Genomic DNA, 10,196 nt, shown 5'->3' with positions numbered 1-10,196 from the left:
CTTGCTTTTGAACGCGCCTGTACTATAGTGTTTACCATTAAAAAAGAAACTAGACAATTTCTCTGGTTTTACATGACCAAACTGGGATTACATCGTGTGGCCCGCCGTACGGGGGCTTCGGATTCAAGTCGGCGACGGCCTCACTCTGGTGGCACCACGACCGGCTTTATAAATAGCGACCTGCGCATCCGCCACCAGCGCCGTGTCCGTGATTTTTTTTTTTTTGCTTGGTGTGTTATTTATAGTTTCCGCGAGCGCCGCTGCAAGCCGTGGCGCTGCTTTTAATCCTCACGTCTCCCATCCTCGCGACTGCGTATGCTGCCGGGCGAGGGTGATCGGCGCGTTTGCTTGTGCATTTGCATGCACGTCTCTTGGTATTACCTCAACTATTAGCTATGGTTGAAAGAAGTTGGGCGAAGTAGTTACACGGTGCAACTTGCGCAATGGTTTATTGCTGCGTACCGCTCTGCAAATCAAGCGGGCGCACGGCCGCATCACGAGGAATATCGTTCCACGAGTTCCCGATCACGGATGTGCGGAACCTGTGGCTGAAGAACATTCATCTTGCTCTTAATGTGATGCAGTCTGTTGAAGATGCTGGCTTTCGAGTGGTTCGTCTTGTTGGAGACAATCACAAGTCGAACACGAAGTTTTTTTCAAGCTTGTCAGGGGGGCAGATACAGCCTGTTGTAGAGTAAGTGCAGGGATCTTATGAAGTCACATCTGATTGGGTGAAGTGCCAGCCTTGCCTGTCAAGCAAGCTGCTACTGGCACGGACATCCGGAAGCTCCTGCTGCCTCACCTAGCTACACTGGAACGCTACCCATGTATGTGCACAATCATTACGCAGCTTGAACTGAAACATAAGATTAAGTGAACAGTTACAGATAGAAAAAAGACAACACAAGAAAACAAAGCGACACCGTGATATAATTGTTTTCTAAACTGCTGTGCTGGAGGGAGCACCCACTTCACTTTCTTGCTCCCCACGGCGGACACCTTAGGCTATTAAATCTACTTATTCACCTTGTTCTTTTTCATAATTTTCGTAGGTCCTCCACAGCAGAGTCTGCGGTCCAGTACGTTGGCACTGATAGCCGGTTTCCTCGTCCGGGCCATTCAGGATAACATTGAATGCGAGGGCTGCCTGGTGAAGCTACAAGCTCCATCTTCCAGCTCCCCAACCACAGCCCTCATTGCTGGCATCGACAGGGGAGGCCTCTCCTATCCCACCTTACCATTTGTGGGATTTGTCCACCGCATGGAGCAAGCTGCCTCCCGAGTGGCTTCCGTGCTTGTAAAGGGACCTCAGCCGCTCAAGAAGTTCTCGGCCGTCGTGTTACCTTCACTTCTGAAGAGCCCACTTTTTGATTGTGCCGAGGACAAAAGTGTGCCACACAAAACAAAGCTGGTCAGCGTAATTCTGCAGAAATTCATGAGGCCATTTTTGTCTAACACCGCCAATGGCCTCACAGTGTCCAACGCCAAGAAAAAGGCACTCAAAACGAAACCCACCTCGCGAAAGGTGCTGAAGGTCTAATTCTGAAGGCCAGACTGTCTCTAAATGTGCTCGTGATTCAGTGTGTCATTTAACGAATAAAACATTTGGCAAGTTGTGATATATTGTTGCTCTAAGCTTGAATGCATGGATTAGATGAGTTGGGTGTGTCCTCATTTCGTCACACGTTCAAGTTTCCTTGAACTAATTCCGTAGTCCTTACGGTGCGCCTCGAAGCCCAAATGCAAGCACAGCGCGTAAAACCCAGAAAAAAAAAAGCGTGTAATATTTGTTGGCGCTCCCGTCACCTGCATAAAACGCGATAAATCTGACGAGACGGCCAATGCAGGTACAACTACCGTAATACAGTTTAAAAGTTAGCGAGCTCATTGCACCAATCTGTGTGACCTGCGTATCAAACAAGCCACAATTGAAGGTGAAGTTGCGCAAGAACTCTCGAAAGGATAAAGTGACAAGTACGTACGCGCACAAAATGTAACAGCCGACCTAGCCTACTTGTTTTCCTGCACTTCGGAGTGCACCTCGCGGACCTGCTAAATATACCTCATTAGACAGAACCAGCATGGCACTGCATAACATTCTTTGACAATGTTGTCTAGGCTGCCAGGAAAAGCTAGCCCAGGTTGCGGGCCCGTGCAACAAGCCACCGTTACGAGTGCTGACGTTTCTACGTTTCCTCGAAGTTGGTTGGTTGGAAGTTGGTATATACTGCCTTGTTTCACGTCATGGTAGGCAGAACAAAAAACAAAACAGCTGATGTTTGCAAAGGCACGGGGTTTACACGATCTCGCGCGTTCCGCTGTCGTAGTAGCTGTAGCAGCCGACACGAAGTTGGATGGATGGATGGATGGATGGATGCTATGAGCGTCCCCTTTATAACGGGGTGGTGACAAGTATGCCACCAGGCTCGACAAAAAAAAAAAACCTTTTTTTTTATGTTGGCCTAATGCCTCTGCTTCGATAAATTCTATCTTAATGGAAAAAAGGTAAATTTTCAGCTTAAGTTCTCTGCCATTTACGGCACACTGTCCATATTTTATTTTTCCAATATTTATTTTTGTCCTTTCTCTCTAATTTTCTGCCACCAATACTCTAACCGTCTCTCACTTATTTCAATCGCGGGTGTGTTCAGCTTTCCATTGTTGTCCCTAAAACCCAAGGCGTCCTGTAGGCTCGTGCCCAAACGTACACCTGGGTGGATATCTCCACATTCAATCAGAACATGCTCCGCCGTTTCCTTATCTTTCCCGCAGCATGTGCATTGTTCTTCTTCTTTACTGAATCTTGCTTTATAACTACGCGTTCTAAGGCAACCCGATCTCGCTTCAAACAGTAAAGCGCTTCCCCTTGAATTATCGTAAAATGCCTCCCTCCTTATTTCATTTTTGCCCTTTCGGTAGTTACTCAAAGCCGGTTTTTTCTCCATAGCTGCCATCCAGTAAATCCTCTCCGCCTCCCTGACTTTTCCCTTAACGCTCTTTGTTGACAAATGGCTTACAATACCAGCCGTATATTTACTAGTGAGTCTTCTAGTTCTTTTTCTCCACTGTGTGTCCACGCTCTTCCTATACAAATAACGGAACACCTTCTCTGCCCATCTACTCTCCTTCATATTTCTTAGCCTTTCTTCGAACCTTATTTTGCTCTGCGCTTCCCTCGCCTCAAAACCTGCCCACCCCATATCGCCCTTTACAGCCTCGTTTGTCGTCTTCCCGTGAGCACCCAACGCGAGGCGTCCCACAGTCCTTTGATTTACATCCATTCCCGATTGCACCTCTGCCCTCATGCACACCACTGAGTTCCCAAAAGTAAGCCCTGGAACCATTACACCCTTCCACAGACCTCGAAGCACCTCATACCTATTGTATCCCCACAACGCTCTGTGCTTCATTATTGCCGCATTCCTCTTTCCTTTTGCTGCCGAGGCTTTTTCCTGTACCTCCATGTATCTATCACTCTCATTTACCCATACTCCAAGGTACTTGTATTCACTTACCCTCGGTATTTCTTGGCCTTGTATGGACACCGTCTGATCACAGGGATCATTGAATACCATCAATCCACACTTCGTTACACTGAATCCTAGTCCAAGAGCTTCACCTTCCCTTCCGCATATATTCGCCAGCTGCTGTATATCATCTCGACTGTCCGCAAATAAGACGATATCGTCCGCATAAAATAAACCTGGAAGCTTCTGCTCAATCATCATGCCGCCCTGTTTGTGTGACAGATTAAAACCAATGTTGCTACCTTCTAGCGCTTTTTCCATGCTCACCATGTACAGCATGAATAACAGCGGGGACAAAGGACATCCCTGTCTCAGACCCCTGCTAACCTCAACGTTCTCTTTGCTACGCATTCCTTCCCACTCTATGCAAACTGTATTTTCTCGGTATATTTCCCTCAAAAGCTGTATACAGTCGTCGCCCATGCCCATTCCTGTCAATATATCCCACAAAATTTCCTGATTAACGTTGTCGTATGCCCCAGTGATGTCTAGAAAAGCCACGTACAAGGGCCTATTCTCTATTTTAGATATTTCTATACACTGAGTGAGAACAAACAGGTTATCGTCTAACCGCCTGTCGACTCAAAATCCGTTCTGAAGTTCTCCCAAAATATCGTTATGTTCGGCCCATGTTTCTATTTTCATTTTTACTGCTTGCATCGCCAACCTGTATAGTACCGATGTAATGGTTAGTGGTCTATACGAGCGAATCTTGTCCTTTTCTCCCTTGCCTTTATAGATTAAGTTCATTCTACTTTGTCGCCAACTGTCCGGTATTTGTCCGTCCTTTAAGCTTTTTTCTACTGCTTTTAACAATGCTTCTTTAGTGTTATGTCCTAGTTCGTTAATGAGGCTAACGGGAATCCCATCTAAACCCGTGGCAGTGCGCTTTGGAATTTTTCCTTCGGCCTTTTTCCAGTTGAAATTATCAAGTACTAGCTCTTCCTCTGTTGCTTTCTCCGCCACACTTTTACTCACCGGGGAGATCCCCTGGACGCTCTTTTGAAACGAATCGGCTGTTACCAGTTGAAGTTGAGGATTAAACCCAGTGCCCCCTGGTGAGACGCGCCGTCAACATCGCGGCTTTTCTTGGACCGCGTAGCCCCGTAGGAGAAGGGCGCGTGCGCAGGTCGCTATTTATAAAGCCGGTCGTGGGTGGCACGAACAGACAGTTTTTGATACCTTTACAACTGATGGGTCAGCTGTTGTCCTTGCTCTACATAGTTAACTTACATTGGCCTCGAGGACATGTCGTGGCGCTTCCTACGTGATGACGTCTTTTATAGGATACCGGGTTGACCTTGTATGCTAGAACTGTGCATTTCCTGCGCTTTTGCTGTGGGCACCATGCGTGCTTCTCTGTGTTTTGAACCTCAGTGCCTCAAACAACGTTAAGACCTGATATTACGGGCGAGAAAATTATGAATCAGTGCTCGCGGTGCCTCTCCCTTGTCTAACTTGTATCGTAAAATGGCACCCTGAACCACTGCAACCATGGGGGATGGTCTAAGTGGTGTCGCCAAAGCAAAGCTGCATGCCGTATTCCACAACTACGAATACTATCTGTGACGCCAAAAGGATTGCAGCGCTGGCCTCTCAAGGGAGGCCCTCGCGGCCAATATAAGCTTGATCTAAAAGCATTATCTCTGTACATTTGAATTATGTCTATTAAAAAAACTCAGCCATAGCTATTTTGGGATGGACAGCTTAGAATAGGTGTTAGTTACACGGTTTACGCTGACTGTGCCTCAGCTGTGACCATTATCTTGAAAATCTGCCTCAGTTACAACTCTTTTTCTGAAAGCACATACACATATTTGATTTTTGCTAAACGTAGCAACTAGGATTTTTACTTATTGTATCTCATCTTTCTGAAAACAGCCAACTTCAGCTATTTTATTTGTATACTGTGCACTTACTAATCCCAGTAGCCAGTTATGTTTCGGAGGCCATATAGAAGATGACCCCTTCGGAGCGCTTCATTTCATCAATCTATGCGTCGTCCTGATTTTATATGGTGGTTGCAATTGGCCGATGTCCTGTATACATGGATCCACTTTGGTGCATTTTTTGTGTAAAACTGCTCAAATTCTGTGGCTTGCTTTGCACAATGTCTAGCTACAGCGCCCGATCTATTTTCTCAACGTAACGGTTTTTAATGAGGCTAGACACAGTGCGATTCGAAGCTCGCAAATGGTGTTGACTTATCGTGCTCCAAACACTAAAGAAACTACTGTAATCATCTTCAAACTGCGTGGATAAGTCAGCATGCATAGCTCGATATAGAATAGTTGCGGTGTGCTGATATAACTTACACATCACCCACAAATGCTGCAGGACCATATAGAATTTTACTTACAATCTAACAAATCTAATGTAGTGAGGGGGAGAGCTTTTATTCTCCCAGAAGGTGGCGGGGAAAAAATTACCTTAAATTTACTGTGTGTGCTACGTTTAGGTAGCGTATCAACTATTTTATAAACGGGATTCAGTTCCCCTTTAGAGAGTGGTTGAGTTTTGTGTGTTGCAACAACTAAACAAAGAGTGTTACGGCCGGCACACGCGCTTGAAAATTGTTGCATTGCGGCGTACCATACTTCACGAATTTATTAGTGGACTTAACAGTCCAACACGGCGGCACCCAGAGGTCTTACTGAAAAAAGTTTATACAGTACATTTACTACAGCATTATAGTGACCGCCCTTATGCGTAGAGTGGTCCAGATTTCATGTGTGCGCTTTAAAAACACGTTTGAATGTCTTTCCTTAGTAAATCTTTTCACACCAGAACACTTGTTCCCAGACTGCTTTTCCAGTTGTACCCCTTCACATTCCCGTGAGGGTAGAGGAGCGCCACAAATGCTTTTCAAAGCAGACCTGAGAAATGTCACACCTCACTTCATGTTGATCCCACGAAACAAAGAAATAGGAAAAGCGGGATAAAGAAAAAAAATTTTGAAAAAAAAGCTTCTGGCTAGCGTGTGGCAGAGGCTAAGGTTCCTTGTTTTTTCCCTTTTATCTAAATACCGACAAACTGCCTTTTCTCTCCGCCCTCTCTACACACAGTGTACGTCTGCCGCCATTTTCTTCCCTACTTAGAAGATTTAGAAAGCTACGTATATTTAAGTAAAATAGCCCCGCCTCTTTCAGAGGACGCGAAGCGCCGTTCTCCACCGGAAAGTGTCCCGCCGCTAGTGAGCGGGGGACTCTATTCACCTGATGCTGGCAAAGCATTAGGAAGAACACTGCTGCCGAAAACAAGCGTTAGCAAATGAGGTTCGTCAATGAGACTTCCATGGTTGTAAACACTTAAGAAAGAACGGGGAAAAACTGGGGACTTAAGGTAGCGCCACAGTGCCGATGCGTAGTTTGCATTCAAGTCACCATGCCCGCCATCTAGGGCATCAGCTTGTTGAAATTCTGCATGAGCTTGAACGGTGATTTTAGATTAGCGCATGTTGATTCTTGCGTTCCTTTGGATGCTCCCGTGCCGTGGAATGAGAAAAGACTAAAATGGGAGAGCGTGAAAAAAAAAAAAAAAAAACGCCTGCACCGATTGAATCCGTGTCCTCCTCTGAACCAACATGCTGTAACGAGATAAAAAAAAGTCACGTTTACCGCCATTCTACGGCTCCCACCGTAAGGAAGATGTCTGTGACATTACGTTAACAATGTATACAGAGACAGGTGTCACTACACGCCGTTTCATATATAAGGTGGAACGCGATCGAAGCTAACGGGGCTTTTTGCAGCATATATTCTCGCCTAAAGAAATAGTTTAGCGAGTTCCAGAAAAGCGATACGGGGGGAGGGGGGAAGCATTTGTTACCTCATACTCTCCGCTTGCGCCGGCCCTGCTCCTTCCCATACTGTTTTTTTTAGCTACAAGTACGTTCACCGCTCCACATTCTAGTGAAGGTGTGGACGAAACAAAAAGCCGTTTTAAGTCACAATAAAGCATTGGGATGCCTAGTTGTCTCTTCGTCCTCGTGCAAAAAAAAAAACAAAATGATGAAAACAGAAGTGTCAATGGCGAACGAAAAAAAAAATTGCCGTCTAGCTTATGGTGAAGCCTATCTGGTGGAAAGATCTTGCATTCGCAGTAGCTATTTTGCAAACGGTCCACTAGAAACAGTATATACTAAGAAATTGTGAACCTATAGCTAGCGAGCGTGTTTTCTGTCTGCGTCTAGTTCGTACTTCCTTTTTTGTTTTGTTTTTTTGTGTGCGGTGCTTTTCAAAATTACCTAATATCAGCCCTATCGATGCGGCACAGGTTTTCAGACCGATTATCACACCAGAATCTAAATGTTTTAGCGATGCTTCATAATTCCTCGCCGCACACATTCACACATGCTTCTATTGAAGAAACACATATCAGACACAGCACTCACAACCAACTGTGTAATATGCGTGACTGGCCATCTCATACGCATAGCTTGCACTTACGTCACTGAGAGTGCATGCTGGAGCCCCTTCATGTGGAGATGCCACACTTTCAATGTGACATTATTGTCATCAGAACATAACATGCGCATTATTTCATTGTTGAAACGAAGAGACGTCATCTTCACACAGACACAACGCTTTTCTAATCCAAGCTACTTTTGTGGAGTCTTAGTTCCTTTCATAAGCCGCATCTATGACCTCACGTGCAAGCCATCCATACGCGCGATTGTTTTGAGAAATTACCAAGATGCACCATACTACTTTCCTTATGATGAGCCACTAAACCCAAGTTTTGATAGGTTACCACAGATCGCACCACCCTTCCTATTTTGTTAAAAAAACTTCGCCACATTCCTAGGGCAGTCATGAGGAAATGCGAATGCATTTCTGTGGAGTCCCTAAAGGCGTTTCCTAAGTGAGAATCCAGCGTTAGAAGAATAGTGTTTTTTTTTTTCTTACATCATGCAGGCAATAGCGCCATTCCCCTCACGGGGAGTTGTCATCTAGTGAAAAACGCAGTATGCTTTCCTGGACCGTTGCCGTCACCCATGCGCCAATAATCAGGAGAGTGCTGCCTACAGAGGTCAGGGAATGGGGAAGGGGGTTCGAAAAATCTCCAGTACTTTTTTTTTTCTTTCAGTAAACACAATGCCACTGAAACATGTTTAACGCGCCCCCATTGGAAAAGCGTGGGGACGAAAACACCAGCATTCCCTTGTAGTTTAACTGCTGTGTACATGCTTCACAAAATTTGCTGACGCGCCCCGTTATTCATTGTAACCGGTTTCAGAAGCCCGTTCCGTCTTAGAGATCGATTCGTTGCGGTTAGCACCACGTGCCGTGGATGGTCACTGTAGATTTTAAAGATTAGAACAGTGGCCGGCGGGTAATTATCGACCTTTTTGGCAACACATTTGGATTCTTCCGAGGTGAAAGGTACTTCGAATTGCATATAATTTTTTTTTTGCGTTCACCTTTCGGTTTCCTCCAGCAAGAGCTAATACGCATGCGCAAGTTATTTTCTCAACGGCCAGCGCAACAAAGTGTGGCCGCCGCACGTCAGCACATTTAGAAACAACGTGCCGAAATTACCGATACTGTTTGGTGCCTAACGTTCCAAAAATGCAGTAGAATTATGAGAGCTGCTATGTGGTGGGTGGCTGAGGCAGTTTTGTTTCACCGGTTTTTTTTTTTTTTGAGGTGCATTTGAAATGCACATAGCCAAAATGTGACCATCGCAGCCGTAATGAAACCAGCGACGTCCGGGTTAGCAGCCGAGCAGCATGGCCACTGCTCCACCACGGCAGACGACTAACTGCGCAACAAAAGTGGTTATCTGGGGAGTTGGTCAGATTGCATTTTAGTGAAGATTTTGTCTTACGAGTGAGGCTAAGCTGAGAGAGATCACAAGGCGAGACGCTTGCCGTCGTTGAGTGAGGCGCCTCGCGTTCTTTTGCTACTGAAAATATTAGCTAACACATGTCCTTGCAAACTTGCGAGCTTTGAAAGTCAGTGCTTAATATTATTGTTAGAGTTTGATGGCTCCTATTTTTGAAATAGCTCGTAGTGTCGCCTTCAGCGTTTAGGGACGTTTTGCACTCGAGAAGAAGTCGGCTGAACTAAGGCAAGTTGTTGTACATGCATAGGCGAGGTTAAGGTAATATTACTCGTGTCACTGGTATTTCTGTGGTTCTCACTGACGAGCTCAATACGGCACGCCATATAAAGGGTTCGGATTAAGTTCAATGACGTGGGTTATTAACGTACGCTTAAGAAGAACTTTTAGCAAGTTATGGCACTTCGCACCACCCGTAGAAAGTCGCACCACACAGCGGATAGAGAGAGAAATGTTTCGAGCAGACCAGAGGGTGACGCGGCAGTGTCAAGTGGCTGATGCAGCCCCTGCCATGCAAGCACAAAGTTTTTCTTAGCATTTTGCACGATCGAATGGCAATATATAAAATATGGATGCCATGTACCGGGGCAGAAACCAGGTTATTCGTTAAAATATTCTCCTATTTATCCGAAAGTAGAATGCGTGATGATAAGATGTGTGAGAATCTATAGGCAAGTCTTCACGGCTTCAGTACGAATAATTGTGTGTCATTCTAAGAAGCGGGAGAGAGAGAAAAAGAATGCAGAAACTGCAATCGTGCAAGTTGAAAACTAAAAAAGATGCGCTACAATAAACCGTTTTAATGCTATCTCTGGATTCTTAGCA

The 10,196-nt window shown here is 45.4% G+C and overlaps 1 long non-coding RNA gene across 1 annotated transcript; it reads left to right on the top strand.

The window, feature by feature from the left end:
* Positions 1-222: 222 nt before the first annotated feature.
* Positions 223-1,619, top strand: LOC142771978 (uncharacterized). The gene is made up of 2 exons (XR_012886221.1): positions 223-827; positions 1,053-1,619. It is a non-coding gene; the product is annotated as an uncharacterized LOC142771978 (long non-coding RNA).
* The last annotated feature ends 8,577 nt before the right edge of the window (positions 1,620-10,196 follow it).

This window comes from Rhipicephalus microplus, chromosome 9, assembly GCF_043290135.1.
Source record: "Rhipicephalus microplus isolate Deutch F79 chromosome 9, USDA_Rmic, whole genome shotgun sequence".
NCBI classification, from domain to species: domain Eukaryota; kingdom Metazoa; phylum Arthropoda; class Arachnida; order Ixodida; family Ixodidae; genus Rhipicephalus; species Rhipicephalus microplus.
This window is presented reverse-complemented; position numbering and strand designations above follow the sequence as displayed.